Below are 27,931 nucleotides of genomic sequence, written 5' to 3' on the forward strand. Positions count from 1 at the left end.
GTTATATGCTGAACCTCAGTTGATCTTGCTGATTTAACACGGTCTTATGTCAAACACCCAACCAAGTGCCGGGCGAAGCATGATTTAAAAATAGAACATGTTTTCAGGTTCTTGTTTGCTGGTTCCAAAGGGCCCAATCCTGTGTGGTCAAAACACCTCTGATGTGCCGAGGCTTATCTAGTCCCAGTGAACTCAGTTGCAGGATCGGGTGGGGTGCTCAGTGAATTGCAGAACTAGACCCTTAAATTGTTTTCGTTTACTGGAAAGTTAATTAATCCAAAAATGTAATTTTTTTTTTGTAGTTTTGAGCACAATATTCATAATGAAAACCTATAATGTTACAGAACAGCATAAACATATGGCAAACTTAAGGGCAAGAACATCAAAATGCTACAAGTTTTCATGTACTCTGTGAAGGTTATGGAGAAGAACCTACCCATCTACGTGTTTGTGGTGATGCAACAAAATATCACTAAGTCACCATTAGAGCTCAAACATGTAAGTCTGAATCCTCAGCTGTGGTTAAATGGAATTCAGCTGCAGCTGGGAGGGAGGGGAAAGATGGCTTTACACCTTCTCCCCAATCTTTTGCCAAGTGCACCTTAGAGCAGCTCTGGGGCTAGTGTAAATTGTACTGTATGATAACAGTCCTCAAAGGGTTGTTTCACCAGCCAGGGCACAGTAATGGTCCGGCTGCAATCCCTTCTCCAAGCACTTCTCCAACATGCCTTCTCTCTCAGTCTGTATGTGCCCTATCCTGGCCCTCTTTATTTAACTTGTGCTGGGAATTTCTCAATTAGCTGATTAAACTTGTTTTCCAACTGTTTTGTGCAACTCAAACATTGCAAAGCAGTTAGAATGGGAGGCCAGGATTTGGCCGTAGACTACATTTTCTTTGTGTTCATTATATATGCTGCTACCCTTAAAGATTTTTTTTTATATAATATGTGAAATGCAATGTGTCTTCAAACTGTAAGTCTTCTGTGTGGCTTCCAGTATACTACAGGGCCGAGGACTCTTCAAGTGCTAAACACAGCTTGACTGAGAGATTATCATGTAGACTCTCTCTCCCCTCCACAATCACTTAACATCTCTGTGAAAAGAACTATTGCTCGCATGAAAAGTGATATTGGGAAAGGCATGCAATAGTATTATTGTCATTGATTATTTGTACTGCGGCAGTGCCCAGGAGCCCCAGTCACACATCAGGGCTCCATTGTGCTAGGTGTTGTACAAACAGAAGAAAAACATAGTCCCTGGCCTAGAGAGCTTACAAAATATCAGTTTAGCTGCCTTTTAATGCAATTTAGCAGCTAGAAATAAAAACAAGAGCTAGCATCTTGTGACTAGCCAGCTTGCTGTGGGCCCACTAGCAAGAACTCTGCAGGCTAACAGAGGTCCGTGGACCACGATTTGGGAGCCTCTGCAATAACAGAAATAAGATAACAGAAATAACCAGGGATAAGATACATGCCTCCACTCTGTGGTGCAGAGGGCAGCAAAGGAGAAGAAACACTGGCGGAAAGGAGCAGGAATTTGCAGAAAGGTGCAAGTGGAGGCCACTTGACATTCTCTCCACTCCCAATCACCCCCAGAAACACCGCATGGTTTGGGTTCTGCTGCATTTCATAGACAGCTGGAACACATGGTGGATCAGGATGCAGGCACTCTGGGCATCATGTTCCCCTCCAGCACAGATCCCAGTAGGTGTTAATGTGGTACCTTGTAGCGTTAACTTCTACTTCTCACATTTTGTCACCAGGAAATGTGTGGCGGTAATGCACAGGCCTTGGTAGTGGGGAGAGCTGTGCAATGGGGAGCTAACGACTACAGAGTTACTATAGCTGTGTTGTAGGGGAAGATTGGTGCTGGAGATAGGGTGACCAGATTTCCTGATTTTATAGGGACAGTCCCCATATTTGGGGCTTTTTCTTATTTAGCCTCCTATTACCCCCCACTTCCTGTCCCAATTTTTTACACTTGCTATCTGGTCACCCTAGCTGTAGAGGACCAGGGACTCCGCACGGATGCACAAAGAACTTGGGTCATTGAGACTAGATTTCCCTTTGCATCCTGCTTCTCCAAATGTGTAGAATGTCAATGCCACTTGCTCACTGTCTATAGCTACTGAACTTTTTTTCAGGGGAGAATTAATCCATTATCCATGGACTGAAAGCTGAAAAATTTTCTTACTACTTGTGCTCATTCTGCAGGTTTAACTACAGTAGGATAAAATACATGCCTTACCACCTACATTTAGTGGCATAACATTAGGAATATAATGTACACTTGCAAGCTGGATCTAAAGAATCTATGGGCTTTTTCCCCATGTTGTCCTTTAGACCTACAGGTTATTATTAAATTAGAGTTACTACTTTTATTAAAATTTAAAAGTGGGAAAAAGGGTTAAAAACCTCTAATTCCTAAATGCTCAAAGTATATTTTTTTGAAAATATTTTTGGTATGTTTTGATTTGTTCCATATGTAACAGTGATTTTACACAATACTATAATAAAAAATAAGTTTTCTTGCAACATGAGGATATTTGGAGTTTTGCAATATGCAGCTGCACTTGGACGCCATAAGTCTTAACTATTTTAAATCCATTGCTTCTGTTTCCAAAAGAAATAAGGTCAACCAGTTTGAAACAATATAACGTAAGCAATAGAACATATGAACTGAACAAATAGAAGGAGAAAGAAATACACCACAATGTATTTACTCTGACCCTACTAGTTGTCATTTTTGAAGTTTTATGAGTCTGGTTTTATTGTTTTATATTTTAAACATCATTTCATTTGGAATCACTGTGTTGTAGCCGGAGTTCCTTTCTGGTGTGGGGTATAGTCCTATGCTGTTTTGATGATTATTTATTATCATTATATAAGAATGTTTCAAGACTCTTAGAATTATCTTTAAATCTTAAATACCCAAGGAATATGAAATCTCATCTACCTGATGGTATGATTCTGCAACTATTAAAGTCAAAGGCAAAGATCCTGTTGATTCAATGAGGTGAAATGGGCATCTTATACTGTGTACGATGTGTAATATTTTTGAAAGACACAATGAAAATATCCTTTTCTCTAGGGAAGATAATCTAAGATATCTTTATATTTGTAATATTTAAAAAATGTATTACAAAGATGACTTTTTCAATCAAATTTTTTGTTGTTTGAAAGAACAAAAAATGGAACAATCCTTTAGATTGCAGTCTGAATAAATCCTAATACATGCTTCCAGGGATTCTGGAAATAAAGAACATATCTTAATTTGTAAACACATTTAGTGAGTGGCTACAGAAGCTTTAAAAATTTGCTGCCAGAGTAAAATGCAGTTTCGTGACATTTATGTAGCCTGCAAAATAGATTTGTGCCATGCGGTATCTTTCCATGTTACTTTTAAAATGTCATTTATTTCAGCATGTTTTATGGGATTATGCAATTTCTCTATATTTTTCATGCCAGATGACATAAAGTTGATAGAGATATGGAATGATTAAATTTACATATCACTGGAGTACTTTACACTGAGATATGACTTTCAACCTCATGCAAATGACTAGCATTCGATTTGGTGCACGTAAAATTACTGACCTTTCAAATGTTCATTTGATTTCAAGTGTCTATAGCAATCAATATACACATCATTGTCTATATTTTATGCCACTGATTTCATTAATGTATGATTACACAATGACTTGGAACAGCTTGAGTTCCTTAGACTTCTGTACTCCCTATATATATTGGGAGATATTATTCATTGGCTGTCAGTATTTACTGATTTCTGACTGGCTTTTAATATTTTTCTTAAATTCTGTGTTCCACTTTGGGAAAAGTTCATTTATTTCTCAGATGCCTCCTCAATTAAATAATAAGATAATTTTCATTCTCTTTATCTTACTGCCTTGCAATCTTTTCTGGAGGTATCTTCAAAAGAAGCTCTTGTCTGAGCAGAATTCTGCAGGTGGTCTCTTTCCAACTCGTCAATTTAGTATTTTTTTCAAGAAATTGAAAAGAGGAGCCCATTAGGACTTATCAGTAACTAATGGCTGATTTCTGAACCACAGTCATTCAATCATATAACTTGGACATTTACCAACTATCTCCCTGGAACTTCATGAATTGGTTGGAAGTGGAATTTCCAACAATTTGAAAAGAAATTTCAACTGTCTCGTTGTTTTAAAAGTCTTGAATTGGTTAAGTGGATTTCTACATATAAAAGTCTCCACTGACCAGTTTGCAAGTCTATAGCACTTGGATGTAGTCCATCCAGTATTACATTTGATCGTTAGAATTAAAAAAATTAAACAAGATCTGTTAAGGATATGAGACCCTGTTTCAGCTCTGGTATGCTGATGTTGACCCAATTATTTTTCTTCAGTTTTTAGCTTTTAACCAATTTAAAATGTTACATGTAAACTGCTAATTTTAATTTTCACTTGTACTTTATTGATTTATAGTGAATAAGATGAAGATACAATTTTCATAATAAAAAAGGAGAAATAATTTACAGAGCAGGTCTAGTTATAAAATACTCTTTTCATTAGTCTAAAAGGCTGAAAACAGTGTTTTCAGTATTATTTACTTAAATCAAGACTAGATTGAAAAAAATGTTCAGAGATCCTCTTATTCTAAGCATAAATGGCAATGAAGCTCAGTGTCTGTAGTAGTTTTTTAAAGGTTAGCAAATGTACATAGTTCGCCTTCCACAAATATAAATATACTTCCTGGGGCAGCTATAATAACAGCTATGACAATTCACACCAGCTGAGGATCTGTTCCCATGTATGTGAATAATTGAATATGTGTACGTAAAGTAGACATATATTGCAATTAAAAGTTGAAATACTTGTAATTGACTGAAGCAATTTTTCAACAGTTGCATTTTAAGAAAAAACATAGGAGCTACAACAAAATGAAAGAGAGAAAAGAAGCACAGAGAGAGAGAGAGAGAGAGAGAGAGAGAGAGAGATCTCCAGCAAGTGGCTAATATAAACAGGAATAACAGTAAGATATTGTTCTTACCTGTCAGTTTCAAACTCACTGTTTTTGCTGTTATTAATATCTCTAAATCCTTTAAAACTTTCGTTTCAGTTATTTTAGGTGTCCAGTCTCACTACTATAAGACTATGAATGTTAATTTGCTCTTATCGGCTCTGTTACCTGCTACAACATGTGATGTGCCAGAACAAAATAATATCAGCAAGTTATTAACACTTCAAGGTTGACCCGCCCTTTATCCCAGAATTCTTTCTGCATGTCTTCTTATTGATCAGACGTATGCAGCTTTTTGTCACCTGGGAATTAACAATTCAATGTTTTATTTGACCATTTATCTCTTTAGCAAAATTGTTGCAATCACTTTAAAATAGTTTATGACAAGGTGTTTGCAGTTAATTGCACACATAAAAGACCAAAAGCCTGAAGTCAGGTCTAATACATAGGAAGAACTAACTACGACTTCCTTACAAAAACATACTGAGATGCTATGTGACCATTTTAGTTATTTACAATGTAGTTAACAAAAACAATACCTCTCAGTAAGCAGGCATACAAGGGAGGGCAGATCTTGCTACAAAACTACAGAAATTTAGGCCTGTTCCCCCACAGGAAATGTGCTGGCTATGCAATACTTCCCCAGTTTTGTTAAAGCAGCATTGGCATACAGGTGTAATTTATAAGTGGGTATTTTATTACTTGGTACCCAAGTCTACCCTCGAGATACCCAAGTACAGTACTTGCATTGCCTAAACAGTATTTGTTCAGAAGCCAGATGCCAACACAGCATCTTGTGTAACAGTTGGGAGAAGAGAAAATTTGACTAATACTGGGACAAATCTATCTGATTTGTAACTCTTCCTAAAAGTATTATGAGATTACTGATGTATGTTCAGCAAAGAAGGTCTGTTCTGTTTTTTTACATCACCTCGCACAATGGGGTCCCGATCCATGACAGCTATGTGCTACCACAATACAAAATAAATAACTAAAATACATTGGCTCCCCGGGACTCTTCACCTGCTTTAAGTTCAGCAAGTGGTCAAGGGCTTTGCTGGATTAGGGCCCCAGAGCAGGCAGGGTTTCTGTGGTCTCATTGAAATACTACCACACAATAAAATGCATGAAACACAGTTATTTACCTCCATAAGTGGAACAGCTCAGTTGATTCTGCTGGGATTTTGAGCTCATGGTTCTAGGGAATTTCTGTGTTTCACACCTAGGACACTATAAGCTGTCCCTTTCCTCTGGTTATATTTTGTAAGAAGTTCTTGCATAGACCTGACCCCAATAAAAATGGCATGTCTTTAATATGTGCATCTAACTGCAGTGCTTGTAAGCATGTTAGAAAAGGAACATGGTATGGCCCTCTCAGACAAGTAAAGGAAAGGTATATTAAAAAAAGCAAAATTTAATACTAGGAAGGGAGATTAATACAGAATAACTAGATGTGATGAAGTTAAGAAAGGAAAAATGTGGGGGAAAGTCTTTAACTGGCAGGGAAATGGACTAGAAAACTAAATGAGTCTTTTTCATCTTTAAATATGAGTGTGATTCTCTACTATGTAGTCATTTACAACTATATGAAAGTGGATGTGCTTCCAAACCAGAATGGAATTGTTCTACATCCACTTTGCACTTGCTTTGCACAGAGAAGTGAAAAATCAGGCCCCACTGATTTGTTTTGATATATTTTGACTGGCAGGGCAACAATTTAGTTACAATATTTAAAATCTACAAAGGAAAAACAAATCACAAATGAGGAGTTCCCATAGGTGATTTTACCTTATTTTCTTTTTGGCAATTCTGATCAAATGCTGCTCACAAGGAAGGTAATAGAAGTTCTATTATTGGTGGCAATAGTATCAGGATTTGTGCTCAAATGAATAAATGTATGTTGCTTATTTTATGACTCCTTGGGGAAAAAATCAAACAAAAAACCCCCAACGAATTGAAAAAAACACAACAGGATATGTCAGAAGCTCAGCTGGCCAACCCCTCCGACATATCCCCATAATAAGTACCTTTGGTCTGGAGCCCAAAAGTGAAAATATTGGGAACAGTGTTCTAATTTTCTCTTTAAAACCTTTGGTCATCCTGTTTCTTGGATGCCTGAAGACCTTGGTATTCTGGCCCCTTTATACTGTTTAAATGGTCTGGTAGGGTTACCATACGTCCTCTTTTTCCCGGACATGTCCGGCTTTTCGGCAGTCAAACCCGAATTTGGGGAATTGCCAAAAAGCCGAACATGTCCGGGAAAATGGCGGCTCTGCTCCTCCCCGACTCTTCGGCTCTGTTTAAGAGCCGGGCTGCCCGAGCGCTACCGGCTTCGGGCAGCCCCCGTGCCTCCGGACTCTGCGTCGCCGGAGCCCGAGAGGGGAAGTGCCCGGCTGGGGGCGCAGGGTCCGGAGGCATAGGGGCTGCCCAAAGCCCGAGCGCTACCGGCTTCACGGTTTGCCGGGCAGCCTCCAGACCCTGCGCCCCCGGCTGGGCGCTTCCCCTCCCGGGCTCCAGCTGCGCTGGGGAAGCGCTGGCCGGGGGCGCAGGGTCTGTGGGCTGCCCGGCAAACTGTGAAGCCGGTAGCACTGGGGCAGCCCTTTCCCTGTGGCTGGGAATGGGAGGGAGGAGGGGCGGAGTTAGGGCGGGGAAGGGGCAGAGTTGGGGCGGGGCTAGGGGTGGGAAAATGGGCGGGGCCATGGCCCGTGGAGGGTCCTCTTTTTTTATTTATTAGATATGGTAACCCTAGGTCTGGTGCTAGGCGGGGAAGGATTACCCCGGTGCAGAAACTGCAGAAGACAGTCATAAGGCTGCCTCACGAGGATGCCTTCATAAACCTCAGTGAGGGGTGTGAGGGAAAATTAAGCTAGCCCTATTAGTGTAAGCTTTTCTGCTTGGCCTAGGCCCGCCCTGCGGCTAACAGGCATGAGCCTAGACCAAGCTAAGTGTTGTGCTCCCTGACAGTGGGGGTCAGAGGTTGAGACACAGGGAGGGAAGGGGGGCTGGAAAAGAGGAGTGTGAAAAGCCCCAGCAACAAGAATAATTTGCAATATGTGCCTACTGCTTTTGAAATATAATAACCACTTGTGTAAAGCAATGTGTGAAGCAATCATCTAAAATGAGTAACCATGCCTCCCCCTACCCCATTTGTGTAACCATGCCTCCCCCTACTCCATTTGTATGACTACCCCCATTGAGTAACTGTACCCGGTAAGGGGCAATTGTGTAATAAGCACCCCACAAAAGGCAAGGTTGTAACAGCATTGGAAAATACCAAGAAGACCTTAACTCAAATTGCACCCATACCAAGGCAAGATTGCAAAAGAATGCTGGAAAGTACCAAGAAACCCTAACTCCCTTATTCCTAATATGGTTATTATTACTTAACTGTGTGTAATTTGTTTGTGGTTTTAAGCTTTAAAAGTCTCTGTGTGCTTTGTATCAGGGGCATGGTTTCAGAACTGCTACCCCCAACGCATTGGTGTGTATTCAATAAACAAGCCTCAGGCTTGAGTCTCTGAACTAAAATCACTGTGTGGGTGACTTTTTCCTTGACAGGGGCAAGCCAGGCACAGGGTTAGGGTTAGGATGGCTGGAACCATAGCACTGTGCAGATTCCAGGCAATGCTTGAGCAAGATTGCTTTAACTTACAGAGGCCCCTAGGGCTAAGTTACACTGGGGGCTTCTCCATCTCTCAGAACAGCCAGGATTGGGAGGGTTTAAAGCCACCTCAACTCTACTTCCCTCTTGGCTCTACCTTGTAGAATCTCATGCTAGATAAATAGGGTCCAATCCTCAGTTGGTGTAACTCTTTATACTTCCATTGAAGTTTATGGAGCTACACCAATTTACATTGGCTGAGGATCTACCTATACATCCTATCCAATATGTAAGAGTATAGAAATATACAAATAATGCAAAACAACATTAAAATTACATAGTAGTAAAGACAATCTGACAAAGATTTTTAAGACAGATTCAAAACTGTAAATTCATGATCTTCAGTGACATTTCTGTGTGGGATTTCACAAAATCAGGCAACAAACTAAATCAGACTGGTCCTCTGAAAATAACTCCAGTCACTGCAATATCATTTAGTTATTGTCTTTATTAATTGAATATTTTTTAAAAAATAAAATACGTTGGTGGGTGGGTGGCTAATCAGGAGAATCTATTTTGACCACAAATTAGGAGGTTATTCTGTTTTATCAAAGCAGTGTGCAGCTTCTCCAGCTGTTTATTTCCCACAGCTAACCGGCACATGCTCAGTGTACTTTTCTGTAATTTTCAAGGCCTCTCTTTAAATGATAAGGCCTGAGGTGATTGGCTTATTCACATCTGCTGCTTTCCTGGAGGTCAATCAAACAGTTCTTCATTCTAGAAGTAATAGGGTCTTACAAAGGCAAACAATTATTTCACTTGAAAAATTATTGATCTAGGTTCTGTGGTTCATGTGGTGTTTTGGGTGCATTAGGGTTGCTTGAAACAGTCTGAGATCAATTCAAGTGTTACTGAATCAGTAGATAACAATAACTGAAACATATTAGTCCTGTGTTTATAAGAATATATCTTATGCTGCTACTAGTAATACAAAAATACTGAAAGTCATCAAAATAAAAGATCAAAAGTATAAATTCCCCTATATTATTGAAACATATCTCATTTCTAGAGTCCAATTAAAATTTTATAAAGAGAATTATGCAAAATAAATTGGTTTAGGTTTACAAGGATATCTGCAAATCTTTCCAGAGAGTTTGGTTCATCTCTGTTCCATTCTGAGTTTTGAGTTAATGGGAATCAAATAATTCAATGTAAAATTTGGACAAAACTGAGGAATTTCATAGCATCCATTATGAAACAGGTAAGATTTTGAAACAAGACCAGCAATTTAAATGATTTATAATCAAACATTAGTACTGGTACTCCCCTAATTTTGGGGGAACTGTTAACCACATCCTTTCTTTTTTTTTTTTTTTTGGCTCTGCAGGCTATAGACTGTAAAAAAGATTTAGTGAATGCTGTCTGAGTTGTTTAAAGTATGCAGTGCAACATTTTCTACAGTTTAGTGTTTCAAATGTATTTATTTGCAGTTTAAAAAAAAAGTGGATTCAGTGTTTCTGAAAAGAGCCAGATTAATAGCCTGGGAGACAGGATCTCTCTAGTGTGTCATACTGTGACTTTGTATTTACTATTAATTTTTTGTTCTGTATTTCAAACTGTAGATTAGGGCCCTGATTTTGAAAGGTATTTAGATGTTTCTGTGCTCAGTATTGCAACTCCTAACTGATTTAGGAGACTAAGTTTCATTTTCAAAAAGGGTTTAAGCATTTTGAAGCCAAATTCCCATTGGCAGTCAATGGGAATTAGTGAAAAATAAAAAATAAAAAAATCCTGAAAAGCTGAACATTTTCTGCAAAAATATTTTAGAAAAAGGGATTTTTTGGCAAAAATGTTGACAAACTCATTTTAAATAAGGATTGCTTTAAAAAAATTCCTGTATTATTTTCAAGTTATTAGTATCTTGATTATGTTCTTCAGGGAAGGGACTGTCTCTTACTATGTGTACAGCAGCCAACACAGTTGAGTCTCAATCCTGGTTGAGATCTCTAAACATTACCGTAATACTAATAAGTAATAATAGTGTCAGTGGACAGCGTGTAGCCCACCCCCTCTGCTGCAGGGAGTCACTCTGAGTGATGTGCACACCGCTCCCTTCTAGGTGACTGGTAAATTCTCTGTGTATCATGAGCTCAGACCAAGTGCTGTAGGCGCTCTGAGCACCAGGCTCTTGCTCTCGGTGGGCCTCCATTAACACATATTACAAATAAGTAATGGGATTATTTTTTGCAGTGTTGTTGTAGCTGTGTTGGCCCCAGGACATTAGGGAGACAAGGTGGGTGAAGTAATATCTTTTATTGCACCAACTTCTGTTGGTGAAAGAAACAAGCTTTTAATTTACACAGAACTCTTCTTCAGGTCTAGGAAAGGTACTTGGAGTGTCACAGCTAAATACAGAGGTATTTTGTTAACACGTGTTGCAGGAATTAACACATGTTGCAAGAGACCATTCAGGGTGAAATGGCCATTTAACACATCTACAGTCATAGAACAAAGGAGAGTTAATGGGTTACAGATTGTTGTAATGAGCTATAAATCCAGCATTTTTATTAAGTCCATGATTTTTAGTGTCTTACAGAATTATGAATTTAAGTTCCCAGGCTCATCTTTTGAAGGTGTTGTACAGGTTTCCTCTAGATGAGGACTGAGAGGTCAGGCGTGGAATGATCATTTTGACAGCGTTAGCAAAAGGAAAATGTGCAAACACCAAAAGCCTAAGGACATCAACAGTTACCACAAAAATCACTCCATGGTTCCTAGCCTAGCCCCCAGTACAGGACTGTAACTGGAATGTCTCATTGGGGCTCTCTGCACTCTCCTTCTGCTGCCCACATGCTGTTATCCCATGCCTACCACTTTCAGGATGCAGCCCAGTATCCTGCTGCTACTACAACTGCTAGCAGCAGGCTGCTTCCCTGCCCAGCTCTCCCCTATCAGTCCCAGCTTTGCCCAGCTAATGATCTAACTGGATCCCTCCTGAGCCTACTCCCCTCTGACTTCTGACTGTTATTTCATTTTGCATATCACATGGCATTATGGAGCACTCCACAGGCTGGAGGTTGAACACATTAATATAGCCCCTTCCATTGGCTACTGCCTTTCTCTGCAACTCTGCTGGAGTGGCAGACAGGTACCCAATATGAGTGAGGACATTCATTACAATACTCATTATATGTTTTTGTCCAGACCCTCTGTCCTTTGCAGCATACCAGACCTGTGAAATCTTATCCTGGCTGGCAATAGTCTTGTAGCACATGAGCTTTCCTGTCACCCCTCAGGAACTAGAAATAAGTTTTCAGCTAGGGGAGAGGGAAGAGAGAGCTGCCGACATCATTCTCACAGGTAGGGAGAAGGGAACACGAAGCAGCATGGGACAGGAGAGATAAAATAAAACCCCAAAGGGCAGTTCAGTCCACTTTTCTTAGGGCTGGCTTCTTCATAAACAGCCAGAAGATTTCAAAATGGAAAAAAAAGCAACTAAAAGGGCTGGTAACACACACCAGCAAGATGGAAGGGGAAAGGTCCTGCCCTTCCTGCTATGTAGTAGCTTCTCCTTTGCTTTTATAGCCACACCTTATCTCAACTACATGATAGGCTAGGAACCTGCAAATTAATCTTTTAAAAAACCCAGTTAAAATACTCATTAAAACCACAGACACACAAAATCAACTTGAGGATTAGCTCTCGATCATGCTTGGTTACTTATTTTAGGCCCTAATTTGTGCCTGTCACATGTACAGACTACTGCTTCTTATTGTAAATTATTAAGACCAGGAATGTTGAATCCTGAAGCACAGAGTATCAAGAACTTTTATTACATATATTGATTCCACTCAGCTGTATTGCCTGATTCCAGTTACCCGACCTGGATCAGGGATATAAGGGTTAATCCCTCAACTCGTAACAGTTATATACACTGACCTTCAGGATTTTTGTATCAACCCTGATAGACTTTGCAGAAGAAACAAGTTTTAAGGATAGATTAGTGTAAAGAGAAGGTGACATCAGTGGATATCCTTCACTCTGAGCCTTATAGTGAGACTTCTAGTGAGAGGGGATGGAGGAAAGTAAAGAGGGCAAAATCAGGTGAGGGGAATAAAAAAAATCAAACATCAGGGGTGGGGGGTGGGAAATACACAAGACATGAGAGGAAAATTCAGAACAGAGACAAAACAGGACTAGAAAGAGAGAGAGAACGTTCAGAAAGGAGAGTAGTAGCTGTAGCCCAAGCCACCAGTACATTTTAGGAGGGGTTTAAAAAAAAGTTGGGAGTGCGTGGGTTAATCTAATTACACAAATAAAGCATACGTGTTATTTTCAATCATCCTAATAGTGCAGTTTAATCATACAGCACATGCTGAATGCAACAGGCAACCCAGTATGTCCTGCTAGGATGCTGGCCAGAAAGAGAACATCACCTTTTTGAGTCCATCACAATGCTTAGCCTAATGCTGCTGCTGATTATCTTTCTGAAGTCCCTGCTTCCTCTAGTGCACTAAAGCTACTAGGACTTCCTCTATTGCTGGTACCTCTGGAATAGCCCTGGAGAATCTAGGGGCAATTATGGGCTCCTTATAATTAGTTCTTCACATAAAAGTGAAGTGTTGGTGCATAAGGTCTCCAAGTACTAAACCCCCTTGTATGGATCAGAAAGACTGAAGAGATATCTGCAAGGGTACATCTACACTGCAAAATGTTCCTCGCAGCAGCGGGGCCTGGAACCCAGGTCAACTGATTTGGGCTTTCGGTGCTTGTGTTATGGGGCTAAAAATAGCACTGTAGACGTTCCTGCTCAGTCTGGCCACTGTGCTATTGTAATCTCAGGTCCCCATCACCCCATAGTGGAGTTCAGTGCATGAGCTGTGACAGTGCACTATTTGTTAGCTACTGCAGCTGTGCCAATAGAAAATACTAAACCTGTACCTGTGTGTGTTCTTGGATTTAATGCCAGCTAGTACAACTAGCAATGATATGGCTGAACCTTCCACCTTCACTGAGGGGGAAAAAATCAGAAAAGAGAAAATAAAGAGGAAAAAAAAAAAAAAAAACAGCACCAGGAGGCACAACAAATCTGCAGTCAGATAGTGTCATAACAGAGCGAACAATGCCTCAGCCTGCATGGAGGAAATGTGAGAGCTGTTTTTCTTACACTTGTAAAACTGAAGAAAAATTGTTTGCTTGAGGCCTGCAACTATAGAGCTGGAAATGCAGTACTGTGGACAAAAGAAGCTAACAGGAAATTTTTGTCAGACATCTTTGTCATGTGCAACTGTGTACAGATTCTAGCAATAGAAGATACTGGAAGCAGTTCAAGGGGTACAGCTCACATAATCTGCAGTAATAAAGTTAAATGAAATTGCACAGGAAGAAGGTAGCAATATGTGAGATAAAAGCTGGAAAGAAAATATATAAAGACATAAAAAAGGTAAAACAACAGCCTAACATTCGCATTGCTTGAATTCTCTGCATTGAATCTCCAGGAGGGTGCTTCAGTTGTTTTACAATGGCAGAAAGGGAGAAACAGATTCAAAAATCTGTTGAATGCATTCAAAATGGAAAGTCCAAAAATGAATTGCACTTCTTCTGTGCTGCATGAAGGAGGAAGTAAATGATATTTATGATTCACTGCCCAACAAAATACCGTGCAGAAATGAAGATCCCCTTGAATAAGCCATTAATGTTCTTAATAACCATTTATCTCCAAGAAAAGAATTTAGTGTATGATGCACTGGTCTTCAGGCAAAGCACGAAGAAATCAGGTGAGACACTGACCCGTTTCCATGACAGATTACATTACCCAGCACTCACATGTAGTGTGCTGACTGTGATCACGAGATCACAAGATGTAAGCTTTTCAACATTATTCATGACTAGTTCCACAGCGGAGGCCTGAGCTTTTAGAGATTCATAGCTTGTGTTAGACAGATATTTGGATGTTGTACAGGTCATGGAGGATGCTGAATCCATGTCACTCAAGGACTGCATGTTCCTTGTGTGACTGTTGTGACATTACGCCCCCATATTCTTCATAGAGACATTCTTATGATATGATTATGGCATAACTATGATGTATTTTACACAAGATAGGTCATGTGACATATCTTTGAAGAGGTTATGATTTACTGAATATGATTATCCTATTTGTATGCATATATTATTTTTGTATCTGAAGTTAGAAATATTGTCTATGCATCTATTACAAATGTGTTTACACCTGGGGAATGCCCACTAGACAGAATGCAATCAGTCTGGATGGCTGGTTGGGAAGGACCATTAGGGAGAACAATAGGTGTTAGAAGATGCTAATCTCCCACCGGGGGAGTCTTCCTGGGAAGGCTGCAAATAGCCTCTGAGTCATTGCTGAGGTGGCCCTACGGGGACATGTGACCAAGTCACCTGGTACTGGACTCCATGAAGATACTAGTGTTTTTTCACTGACCGGGCGTGGGAATCAAGCTGGGAGACAAAGGATTCCAGCCATATGCAAAAACTATTTAAGGCAGGGGAGTGACATCATTGTGGTTCATGCTTCACTGACTCCCCGCCCAGGAAAGAAGACTGCTGGAACCTCCTTAGAACAAAAAGGCTGAACTAGGGGAGAAGGACTGAACCCAAGCTAGAGGGCTGTCTTGCCTGTGAAAGGAATACCTGGAGTTTTAAGCTGAAAACAAGTGAAGCTTCCCTCCAGAATCTCTACAATCTGCCTAAAACACCATTTAGGGTGAGAATTTGTTACACCTATCCAATTTCTTTACTATTTTAAGCTTAGATTGCATGTTTGTTTTATTTGTTAGGTAGTCTGATTTGTTCTGTTTGCTATCCCTTATAATCACTTGAAGTCTATCATCTGTAGTTAATAAACTTGTTTTTATTTTGTCTAAAACCAGTGTGTGTGTAAATCATAACTTGGGGCAGAAAGTTGTGTATATTCCTCTTCACATTGAGGGAGGGGGCGAATTACATGAGGCTTACTCTGTACAGTTCTCTGTGCAGCGCAAGACGGTATAATTTTGGGTTAACATTCCAGAAGGGTGTGTGCGCTTGAGTAAATGAGCAATTCCTTAGCTGAACCTTCCCATGCAGAGCTGATCTCAGCATCTGTGTGTATAGCTGCAGTTGGGTATGTCCCTACCTGTATGCGTGCTGGTAAAGTGCAGTCTAAAGCCTGGGGAAGGGCTTGACAGGCTGCATAGCAGTACAGTGTAAAGGGAAGCCAGGATGGTGGGTCAGATGGGCTCAGTGGTACCCCAGTTCCAAGTGGCACCCTGGGGGAGGGAACCTGTCACAACTGTACAAAGCCATGTTTCCCCTGGAGCAATGGAAACCAGCCTCCACATTCATAGATATAAGGGCCTGATTGCCCCATTATAGACTTGTTTCAAAATTTAGGAGAATTTGCCCTGTTTAAGACTCGCTAGCTCACCTGCTCTGGAGATCTCTTATCTGTAGTGATGACCTATGTTGTATGTTCTGCTTGTATAACTCCCATTGCAGTGCAGAATATGCAATAATGATCTGCTGTGCAGACTGAAGACAGAATTTTCCTCTCAAACAATGCAATGTAAGTTAAAACTTTTCCAGCAGTTTTAGAGTTGTAGATTATGATGTACCAAGCCAGTATTGACTTATGATCTTGTCTTGTGTATTATTTTAGCTTGTTATAAGTAGAGTGATACTGAAAAGTGTGTTGCTTATTAGGCTGAAACATGTAATAGGGCAAGTTGGGGAACAAATAATCAGGTTATTTGGCTTTGCTATGATTAAAGGCAGCCTTTATTAGTGCAAGGCCTTGTAGGGCTTATGGAAGTAGACATGCTAAAGGTTGGATTTTAGCTAAAAGGTTCAGAGACCAAGAAGATAACCCCAGAAGAAGTATTAATTGAAGAAAACTTCTGTGTAACCACATTTGGGAAAGAACCTGTAGTAAATTGTTAAATACTATCAGTGGTGTGATTATCAGTAAGCATCATAAAAGTGGAAAGTTTATAGTTTCATTATTTGACCAGGCTATATCTGTATAATGATCTTCATCAGTACATAAGTCTATAACATTATGAACAGATCTTTGAAGTTAAGCGTCTTATCCTGAGGAATATTTCTAGAGAATATTCATTGCAGGTAATTTCCAGCCTGCTTCAATTTCCACACTCCTCTCTTCATATTAATGACTCTGACAACACAAAATGAATCCAGTAGAAGAGTTTGGGATTAAGTTAAGGCACACAATTAAAATATGCTACCCTGGATGCAAAATTACGTTTACTGAAAAATAAATAATCTGAAGGAAAAATGTTGGCATCTAATATTACCATTTAACACATTAATCAAAATATAACAATTAATTTAGTTAATAGAACATTTCACATTCACTAATTAGAAATTGCATGAAAGTCAGATATCATAAGGGATAGTGAATCCCCTAATTAGCCATGATTTAAAAAGCAGACAGAAAATCATGATGTTGAAGGTCAGACTGAGTGAGGCAGGAATGTATTGCAACTGGATGAGCAGATGGCCACATACTGGTACATTACACTCCTTTACATACTTGGTAACATTAGGATATACCCACTCACACATACCTCTATAGTATATATAATTATACACCCTTAAGGAACTAATTGGCAAAGACTGCTTATTAGGGTGACATTGATGGCTTTTTTCATGTTACATGTTATAAGAGAGAGTTATCATGTCTATGACATTATATGTCTCATGTTGTTTATGGCATAGGCCTTGAAAGAATGAACTGGGAATGATAGATGAGTAGTGTATGTAATGTTTCTGTATAAATCAGACAGGTATTCTAGACCTCTGTGAGCTACATTCTGGTCAGATCAATGGTAGGACAAGGCAAAGTCATTCTCTTCCTGTCCCACAGAAAGTTCAGTATTCTATGTCCTTTCAATAATAGATAAAAAAGGGCTTCCAAATGGATAGCAGTAGCCAATGTCACACAGGGCTTGGAAGATTAGGATTTGAACTAGTCTCAGTATTTGATGGAGAATTAGTGAGGATGGGAAAGCTTTGGGATAACACACTCTTGTCATCTTATTTTGCTAACTAGGCAGGTTTCTGAGTTCTAAACCTATTGTTTAATATGGGTGGTGTTTTTTTCTGGTAAAACCAGGCCCAATTGTCAAATCTTCAGCTTCTTTTCTTTGCCTTCCAATTTCTTCACAGCACAACTTCTTGTGCATTTTTCTTTCATATACAAGCATATCCCAGAGAAGTCTCCTGGTGCTCTTGAAAGAGCACATTTACTTTTCCAGTTCCGCTTTGGGGAACTCCAACTCTTCCTAATGCTTTTTTGGAGGTGTTTCAACAGACTTTCTAGCTATTTCTATATCTGGGTATCCGTGAATAGTATATGTATTTTATATATGTATTCTATGTAGTATATGTATGGACCTTGATCGATCGATCCATCAGCCCTCACAGAGAGAGTGCCGATCGCAACACATCATTTGTATTGTTATAGCCAGTCCTTCAACCACCCACTAGCCGGGCTTTCAGTGACACTGGACACCCAATTGGCGTAGCGCAGAACCCCTGAGCGATCCACCAGCCTCAGCCTCCCAAGTAGCTGGGATTACAGGCGCATGCCTCCATGCCCAACGTATATGTATATACTAGAATATATGTATATATATATATATATGATAGTATATAATAAGTTGGTCCATCTTCAGATATTGCTATGTATACTATATATATTTATAAATAAATAAAATCCAGGAAATAAAACCAGACAATATTTTTATTTTGCTTTCTATCCTTAATATTGTCTCTTCAGGGCCCAAGTTAAATATGTCCCAGTCATACAATACAGCTAACATATATTTATTGTAGCATTATCTATCTATCTATCTATCTATCTATCTATCTATCTATCTATCTATCTAATCTGTTATATTCCTGGCCTAATGAATGTAAATAATTTACAGTAATGAATTACTTCAACCACCTTCATATTTATTGCTCTAATGTCATATTGGAATTAAATTTAAAATAGAAATTTCTTGTCACCTTAAAGGATTGCTTTCTAGTGTTTTAGAAGCCACTTCTAGAGCATGCAAAACAAAATGCTTTTCTCAATTTACTCTTTAGTAACACTAACACAGTAGTTGGTTCAAGACATAACCACAGCTCAGCCTCTAAGTAAACAAGTGACTACATTATAATTAAGTTTATCATCTTGGGGGTCGTATCATACCAAAAGTTAGCACTGTGACACTGAATTTTAGAACGCATGATTTTAAAAAATAACAAAAAATGGGGCAGCTAGTAAGAAAGATACTAAATTTAAAATAATTATACCTAACATGGAGACAGTTTAAGCATATCAACACTGAAGAAACCATACCACTAGACAGAAAAAGAAAGAGGAAGTCAATAAAAAGCCAGTATAGTTAAATGGCAAGAGGTTATTCAAGACAAAGTATCCTTAAGAAAATGGATATCCAGCTCACGAGAAACCAGTAGAAAGGACCATAGTTTGTGGCAGGTAAAATGGAAATTAGGAATGTCAAACGGGAATCTGAAGAGCAAATAGCCAGTGGTTAGTCTATGTATTGCCACTGATGCCTAGTATTATTTTAATAAGCTTTCATTTGGTAACTTTATGTGCGGAGAGTAGTCTGCACAAGTCACATTCAATAATGCTTTGGCTGCATGTATAACATAGGGAAGGGATTCTGAGTGAGAGCTAAACTGGGAGGTTTGTCTACCATTGCTACTTGCATTGCTCCTGTGCCACAGGTGTATACACACTGGCTGGCATCCTGCTAGTGAATCTCCTTTCTTCCTCCAGAACATAATGGAGAACTTTTTGATGTCAATTTTGTGGAAAATATTTCCATACTTTTGCAAACCTTTTTCAGCTTGAGAGGTCTCTGTTAGCTGATGGAGCATGAACCCAGTATTTCTGATTCTGAAGCTCACATCAATTCATCTTGAAAACATGCTAAGATGGTAAAACACAAGGAAATAGTTTTAGCATTGTGGGGAGTCCAATTATTATTATTATTATTATTATTATTTACCAAAGCTCACCTAATTTTGGAGATATGTGAACACAAATGTGGATGACAGGTAGGGTTGGAAAATGCACTTATTTTGGAGAATGCTATTTTTGGCACACTGGAAGATTATAAAAGAAGCTGCTTTCACACCCTTCATTCATCATATTACAACGGTGAGATGAGGATTTTGATGCAAAACAAATGTTCCTATATTATGTCTGACTCCAGTCTGAACTATTAGTCTTCACTTTTCTTACACAGAAAATTTATCCAAATAGTCATTAAAACATGCTTGTGGATGTTTATATTTTGCAAAATATCTTATAACAGTTTTTAAATGGGGAAAATCCCTTCAATTTTGTAGTTTTAAAAATATTTAATTACCAGAAATTCATGTTTTAAACAAAGAAAAAAGTCCCTGTGTCACAAATATTGCACTTGGTATTGTTTAGAGATTATTCTATTGATAAAGTGTAAAAACTTGCCTTTGCTCATATGAAAGTTCACTGAGTAAAACTAGCAAATTAATGGTAAAATATGAATGAATGGTTCTTGGCTCTCTGGACTGCTATGGGCAAGAATGCATGGCTCTCTTCATTAGTATCCAAAGGAAATATATTAATCAAGCATAGCTCTCTGAATTTGTCTGGGGCTGCCCAAGATTTTTAAATCCAGACATGGGTATTTTTATTTCCTTGCCAAAGTCCAAACTCTTAATGAATAAAAAGGCTTTCTGTCACTAGGGTCCAGAGGGGCCCAGGACCCCTGTATATGTCTTACTCATCTCTTTTCCTACCTCAGCTAATCTGTGCTGAAGTCTCCAGAGGGATGCAAGAAATGGCCTGGGAACAGGTAATAGCTGCCTCAACTCACTTGAGTGATGGAGGAAGTGGGGAATTTGGGGAGATGGGGAGAGAAATGGGGTACTGGGATATTAATGGAGGGAAAGAGTCCCCGAAAATGGAGGGACATAGGAAGAAGTGGCAGCCTGTAACTTCCACCCGGAGGAGAGCCAAAGAAGAGGAAAGGTCCATTGTCCCTCACCAAACTGTTCTCTATGAACATGATGGACCCAGAGAGCATAGCAGGAAACAGGAGTGTCTGCAGAGGGGAATGTAAGGGATTGAGGGGAAAAATTGTGTGTTTATGAGGGGACCATTGGAGGAAATGTGGAAGTCTGGTGCTGGTGGAAACTATTATACTCTGCTGCTGCAGGGTGCTCTGCCTTGTAGTGACATGTTGAGAGGAAAAAAATGAAAAGAGTCTAGTGTCTTTAATCATCAGTTTAATCTGTTTTGAGAGTACAAACACTATTATGCACTAATCATAGTTATATAGTTATTTTGCATGGTGTCACTACATGGCAGATTTAAGGCTGTTTGAGTGCCTTAACTGTGCTTTCTGTTAAGTGTAACCTAAACTCTGAATTTCCACGGGCTTTAATGCTTGTTTGTGGGATAATTGCAACATCCCTGTCAAGTTTTTACCCTCAATTTACTGATCTGTACTGAACCTTAACTCCACTTTAACACAGTTTTTATTTGGAAATTAATATTAGTCTCATCCGCTGCAGCGGCTGCTGGCACAATGATTGCGAACAAGGGGTTTTAAGCTGGGAATCTGTGTCTCCTGATGTCCATGTGAAAAGAGAAAAACCTGCTTATAATAAAACTACAGAGACAAAAGTATCAATTGGAATACTACCAATATCATGTGTGTACAGCAGATGGTTAAACAGTAGTACAAGGTTAAAGTCTGATAATTCTGTTTTATGATTAGCTATTTGTCTGCCACTTCTTTGATGTGAAAGTGGTACAGCGAGTACTCAATAATTTACATACTGTACTATATATCCAAATATAAATGATACATTAGTCTTCAATTTAGCCCTATTTCAATTGATTACCATATCTTCCATTTGCCATGTTTATCAGCACTGTAAATATTTATAACTTTTGCTGAGTTTGAGGATTTGTTGTACCAAGCAACACAACAGTCAAGTAGCTGAGTTACACTTTCCTGATTTATAATTGATATTTTAATGTCTATCATTTGACCTCTGTCATAGTATTATTTAATTTGTTTTTCCAATATTGATCTTCAAGCTGGAATTGGAACATATGAGGCCAAACCTAAGATAAGGGAGAATGATTTATTTTCCATTTTGCTTTTATTTTTTGAAAAATAATGTATATTATGAAAGGGAAAATCCAGTGTCATTTGTTTTAGCAACTGAAATTGACTGCTGAATAATTGGGCATGAGGGGTTGAATCCCCTCTACACTGGAGGCATTCTGCACCCATGTGCGAGGACCAGAAACAGTCAGCTACACAAAGGAGCAGCAGCAAAGGAGATCACCTAGGGTTTCCAATCCTCCAGGATTGTCCTAGAGTCTCCAGGAATTAAAGATTAATCTTTAATTAAAGGTTACGTCATGTGATGAAACCTCCAGGAATACGTCAAAATTGGCAACCCTATTATCATCCCTGTGACACAGAGATCTTCACAGCACCACCGATGATGGAAGTGGGATTGTGGTTGAGCAGGCAGCCTGTCTGATGGTTGGGCAGGCAGCCTGGCTGATAGTGACTAGGGTCTCTGTCATGCTGCCCCAGCGATTTTCCTCACAGAGAAAAGCCCTTTTACATGCTCCTTCCCCAGGATTAAGCCTTAGATAGTGGGAATTTTCATGACTGAGAACTTTCTTTGCAGATTGTTCTATGTATGTATGCCATCTATTGCCTTCCATCTGTGCATGTGGACTGAGAACCAGATATGGCACAAGAGAGCATGGTGACCTCAGAAAAGTGGTTCCCCTATTTCTCACCTCAGCTTCCACTCTCAGAGTCCAAATTCTTTCTGCTCACAGTCATTTATCTTATCTGCTTCCTGGCTTTCTCCTCAGTCACAACCCATCCTTTTTCTTCCTCACAAAACCTTTCTTTACCTCCAGGCCTTGTAATTAGACCAGAGGCAGTTGAGAGTGGTTGCAGGGCCTGATAGGTTTAAAGTACCAAACACTTCTCCTAATTAAACACACTGAACCAGATTCATTGCTTTGAAGTTAGTGGAATTACATCAATGATTAATTTGGTCCTAGCAAGGTACAGAAGGTGAGGGGATGGGGGTCGGGGACTCTCTACTTACTTTCTGGTTTTATTGAAAATCTCTTCAGGAAAATTATTGGAGTTGGGGCAATTATGAATATCAGATTAATTGAATAGGGAAACCACAGAACAGATGCAATTTTCTGTACTGATGGCTTTTCTATTTAAGGGATATGCAACCTTTTGTGGATTGGGTTCACCCAATTGATTTTTTTTGTAGATTAAGCTAATAGATGGTAGCATAACTAAAAAGTGTGATGGCTATCTACATTGCATATAGATCTTCTGGCTTTTACCCTATCCACAATGCTTATTACCATTTGCTCTGGTAAAAGAAAAGAAGATTGAACATAAAAAGCTGAAGGTCATCCATACAGTTGTCCCAATAGCAATCTGTGTGACTTTAACCCTGTTGAAGAAAAGTAATTAACCTTTGGCTTCTGATGACCTCAACTAACCTTTGTTGAAGGGCCAGAGAAAATAAAGGCTGACCAACAGCCTGCCCTTACTGCCCTGTGGTTAACCTGCCCTGTGAATGAAGAACACCCCCAACAATAGAATGTGAAAATGTTGCCATGGAAATATTGTTGGAAGAAGAAACAAAAAATTATTACAATTAATAGTGTTTTATAGGATGACTCCCATAGAACTATTTAATCCATGAAAGTTGCTCTATTTTAAGATCTGGGGTCAAAAAATTGAGCAGGAGTAAAAGAAAGAGGGAGGGTTTGCCTTTTTAAACATTTGAGGGCTGTTGACAGAGCAGGGATGGTTCGCGCAAAATAAAAGAATCAGTTATAGCTTGCACCATATAAACATGGAAAATGAAAACACAGAATAACTACAATATAGTAACTATGAATGATTGGCACTGACTATCCAATTGGCCAGGAAGTATAATGATATACATGCATTTTGCTTTTGTTATATGGCAAGTTATAAGTGCCATGTATCTTTTAATATTGTTCACACTGTGGTCTTTGCTCAGAGCACACTTGGATTATTTGGAAAATGTAGGTAATATTTGTATATTTGGGACTTTCAAAATTGGGTAGTACAAATACTTTACTTTGCTTTTCTTTTTTTAAAATACTCATACATAACATTAAATAAAATACAGTTCTGTTAAATGCACCTATGTTTGATCTTGTGCTACTCAGCTCCCCAGCTCCCCAACTCTATTAGATTCAATGGGAGCTGACAATGCAGAGCACTTTGCAGGAAGAGCTCAGCACATGCTAGGATTGGGCTGTGCCTGAATAAGACATTCTGTTAAAACAAAAATTACGATGATTATTTAACTATTTGTACAATGGCCAAAAATATGGTAGGCATTTAAAAGAAAAACTACAGTTCTAGCTATCTGTAATATTCCTCATACTGTATGATACTAGATGAATGTATTTCATTTAAAGAAAATTAGTATTAGTTGTTCTTATTTTTAATGTTAATATATTATTTTTAATATTTGTATTAAACCTAATTTTTTAATGTAAGAAAAATATTTTTAGTATTATCTCTCTGTGTTTGTATATGTATGTATAACTGAACAATTGTAATGTATTCCATCACTCTTAACTGAAATTATTGACAGTGTTATACATATGGATCAGCTAAGAAATTATTAAATAAATGAATAAACAATAATATTTGTAAGATTCTTGCTGATACCAAAATAATTCAAAATACCAATTTAGTTTTATATAACAATCATGCATAAACATCATTTTTCCTTCCTTTCTTCATTTCCAAAGTACACATTACTAAAAATGCTGGAAAGCTGTCAATTGCTCGATACTGAATTGATTTTGATGACATGATCCTATTTTCATTGGCATTAATGGTAGTATTGCCATTGACATCAGTGGCAACAGGATTGGGTCCTACATTTGTATTTTCTCCATTGTGAGATTAAAAATATATGAGGATATGAATTACAGTAAGCACCAAATGAAGGCCTTTTTTTACTCTTTTTGTAATTCTATTACAATTCTATTTTTTACTCCTTTTATAATTCTATTACATGAATTCTTTTTACTTTGCTAATCTTTCAGTACATGTTTATATGTCTTAATTCCAAATACAACAGCTGTAGATTTCCAGCATGAAAATAACCTGCATCTTAACAATACATGCAAATGGTAATGGATGTAATTCATTAAAATGAAAAGGAGGCATGCTGTGCTTGATAGGAGCAAACTTTTATTTGTGAACCAAAGGGACATTTGGTTCACTCGGAACATTTCACTAATTGAATTTTAGTAAAATGTGGCTATGTAGTAAGTGTCCTTTTATTAAACATTTTTTAATTGCAACTGTGTTACTAAGTTTTCAAAATTTAATTGCCATTCAAAACTTCTGAACACACATTGTGTTTTATCCAGCCGTAGTCATTGTCCTACTGATTACACATAGTGCCATTTGTTTTTATAAAGTAAACTTAAGATGGACTAAGTATTGCTGCTAAATTAATTAAAAATTGTTGAGATACGTAACAGTTTTGTTCAGTTTTCTTTTGAGGCCCAGGATCAAGGCAATGTGCTTACATTAATTTTCAACATTAATTTTCATGTCAGTAGCTATAAATCATTGCTTGCTTGTATAACCTACCTGTTCTTGGTGCCAGGGAGATCTTTTACCTGTTCCATTTACTTTGACATAGCCACCTTTTCACTTTTTATCTCTGGGTTAATGCCAAGTCCTTCATGTTAATCCCTTTCCATCTGCAAATGATTCAGGTCCATAGCAGTCTGGCTGGAGCTCAGAACAAAAGTGAAGAATGACTATCAGCATGAGTTGTGGAGTTTCTGTTGCTGTGCATATTAAAGGAGACAAAAACAGAGGGGAAGTATTACAATTTGTTACTCAAAGGTAGGATTATTCATTACCTGTAGTGCAGATAAATAATTTGGAGAATCTTTGAGGAGCCTGAGCAATAATCTTCACATCATAATTTTTTATAGATTAGAAGGTGATTTTAAATGTCTTCATCTTTACTTGTGGGCTGAGTTTCTGGCTTTATTGAATTAATATGTATAAGTTACATCTTTTTTCCCCCACTTGAGCATAAAATAACTCTAAGGCCTATGTAATACAAATATTAGATTGCATTAAAGTTTAAAGTTTGGGAGTTTATAAAGATATATGACCAACAGATCTTCATCAGAACCATTGGTTGATATTATTTATTAGAGGATGTTGCTAAACATTTTCTGATTGGGACGTTAATTATCTGTATATATTTTATTTTGAAATGTAATTATTTTCACTTTCTAAAATGCATTGCTTCCTACCATGCTAAACTTATTAAATTGAACATAAATCATTCACTGTGGTGTGATTTTAATCTATAGCTAGTAAGCGTGTCACTGGCATTCAGGTATATATATATATGTACAGAAAAGGCACGTTAGGTAACATCAACTAAAAAAACAAAGCAAAATACCATAACAGATTGTTTAAATTCAATTGTAAGATCCAACCAAATTCTTCTAAAACTTAAAACATATTTTTTTAAATCACATTTTAATAGTGGTTTTGTTCATTTGTCAATAAGTTAATTGATATTTTCACCTTAGAACAGAAAAAATGACAGTTTAGCAGCTAATCATTAATATCACTAGTACGTTATTACACAGATAGTAGATACTAAGAATGGTTATAATTTCTGTACTGTTTTGACATGATAAATTCTTAGCCATATATAAAAATGTAAAGAACTAAAATATACTACAATTATGAAAAGCTTGATTGATCAAACATTGCCTTACTGATGCACTAAAATAGTGGCCTCCTATTGTTCTCGTGTATTTATCACACTAATATTGTGCCTGTGGTTAAAGAAGGATTAAAAATACCTGGATTTAAATGTTATATAGATGTTATGCAGGCAAAAGAGACAAAACTTGGTTATCAATGCTGGTTGTGGCAGAAATATTAATGTCACAAGCTTACTTAATGGCAAACTACAATGTCGAAAGTACTGCATGAGCTTTCATTTCTCAGAAATCTAGATAGTCTGAATACCATACCATAACATTACAAACACATGTTTAGGGTAGACTCTACCATATTACACAAAGTATACAGAATACATTTTGGCATTGGAAGGCATTTTATAAAATAGTATGCCAGTGTATAGCAAATTACTCAGTTTAAAATCCCAGATAGAAGAAATGCTTTAATAGTAACACACAAATAAAGCACTGAACATAGTTTGGATAAGTGTTTATTTGTACTCTACATCATAACAACATATTAGTGAATCTTTATCTTCAATGGTTTTGTTTCTTAAATCAACAATAATATTAGATATCCTAAAAGTTACCATAGTCATTAAATACCTTATAATGCTGTATCCCTGGGAATCCAATTTACAAAACTATATTCTCAGCAGAAACTCCTGTTGTATACAGTAGTTCTCTTCAGTGATCCCTTCCTGCTTTTTCTTGTAATGAAGCAGTGATGGTACATTTTTATCCTGTTGATAATTTGACTCTCTTTAAACTATTTCTTGTTTACCCACTGGACTAGTCTTTATTAGGGTGGAGGTAGCTGGAAGGTTGAAGGACTGCAGACTGTATATCATTCTTCTTTTTTTAACTGTACCTTAATAGTAACATAACATCATTATTCTCAGGCAAAGAGAGAAAAGCTGATCCATCATATATTCCACACATTGCTAGTCTTTCCCCTATGTCCTGCAGTGCTACAGAGGGGATTATTGCTGCAGAAAAAAAAAATCTGGCCATACTGTAGGAATAATCACTGCAGTCCAGCTCACCCCCACACCTCTCTCTCTCTCTTTCTCTCTCTCTCTCTCTGTTCGAGGCCCCAGCTGATTCAGTCTGCATCCATCCATACATAAATCATTGCCCTTATTCTATTGGTTACATGGTACATGGCAAGTATTGATTTTTTTCGTTGCCTCATTGCTGGAGAACCCATGGTTTTTGTGAGACTGAAAATGCAAAATTTGTTGCTGGAGGTCTTGTTGAGGCCACAAAAATGGCAAGGCAGGATGGTGCAATTTTGAGGTTTGTGTCACTTAAAAATCTCTTACTTCTGTATTGCTACTCTGCATTTGCCTGTGCCTCCAAAAGTCGTGGCTTGTTTAGTCACTACTGCTTTAGATGGGCTCAGTGGCTAAACAGCAGGAGAATATGCATATGGAAATGGCCTAA

General features: G+C 38.1%; 1 long non-coding RNA gene across 2 annotated transcripts in view; it reads left to right on the top strand.

The window, feature by feature from the left end:
• Positions 1-24,195, top strand: part of LOC135982536 (uncharacterized) — a 113,566-nt gene extending 89,371 nt beyond the window's left edge. The window contains exons 2-4 of one of the 2 annotated variants that reach the window (XR_010599936.1): positions 15,166-15,337; positions 16,111-16,177; positions 20,442-24,195. This is a non-coding gene — a long non-coding RNA (uncharacterized LOC135982536). Of the gene's footprint in view, positions 1-4,881; positions 7,390-15,165; positions 15,338-16,110; positions 16,178-20,441 lie in introns of those variants that run through there. The other variant, XR_010599937.1, reaches the window with a different exon arrangement.
• Positions 24,196-27,931: the final 3,736 nt, after the last annotated feature.

The sequence above is a fragment of the Chrysemys picta genome, chromosome 3 (genome assembly GCF_011386835.1).
Source record: "Chrysemys picta bellii isolate R12L10 chromosome 3, ASM1138683v2, whole genome shotgun sequence".
NCBI lineage: Eukaryota > Metazoa > Chordata > Testudines > Emydidae > Chrysemys > Chrysemys picta.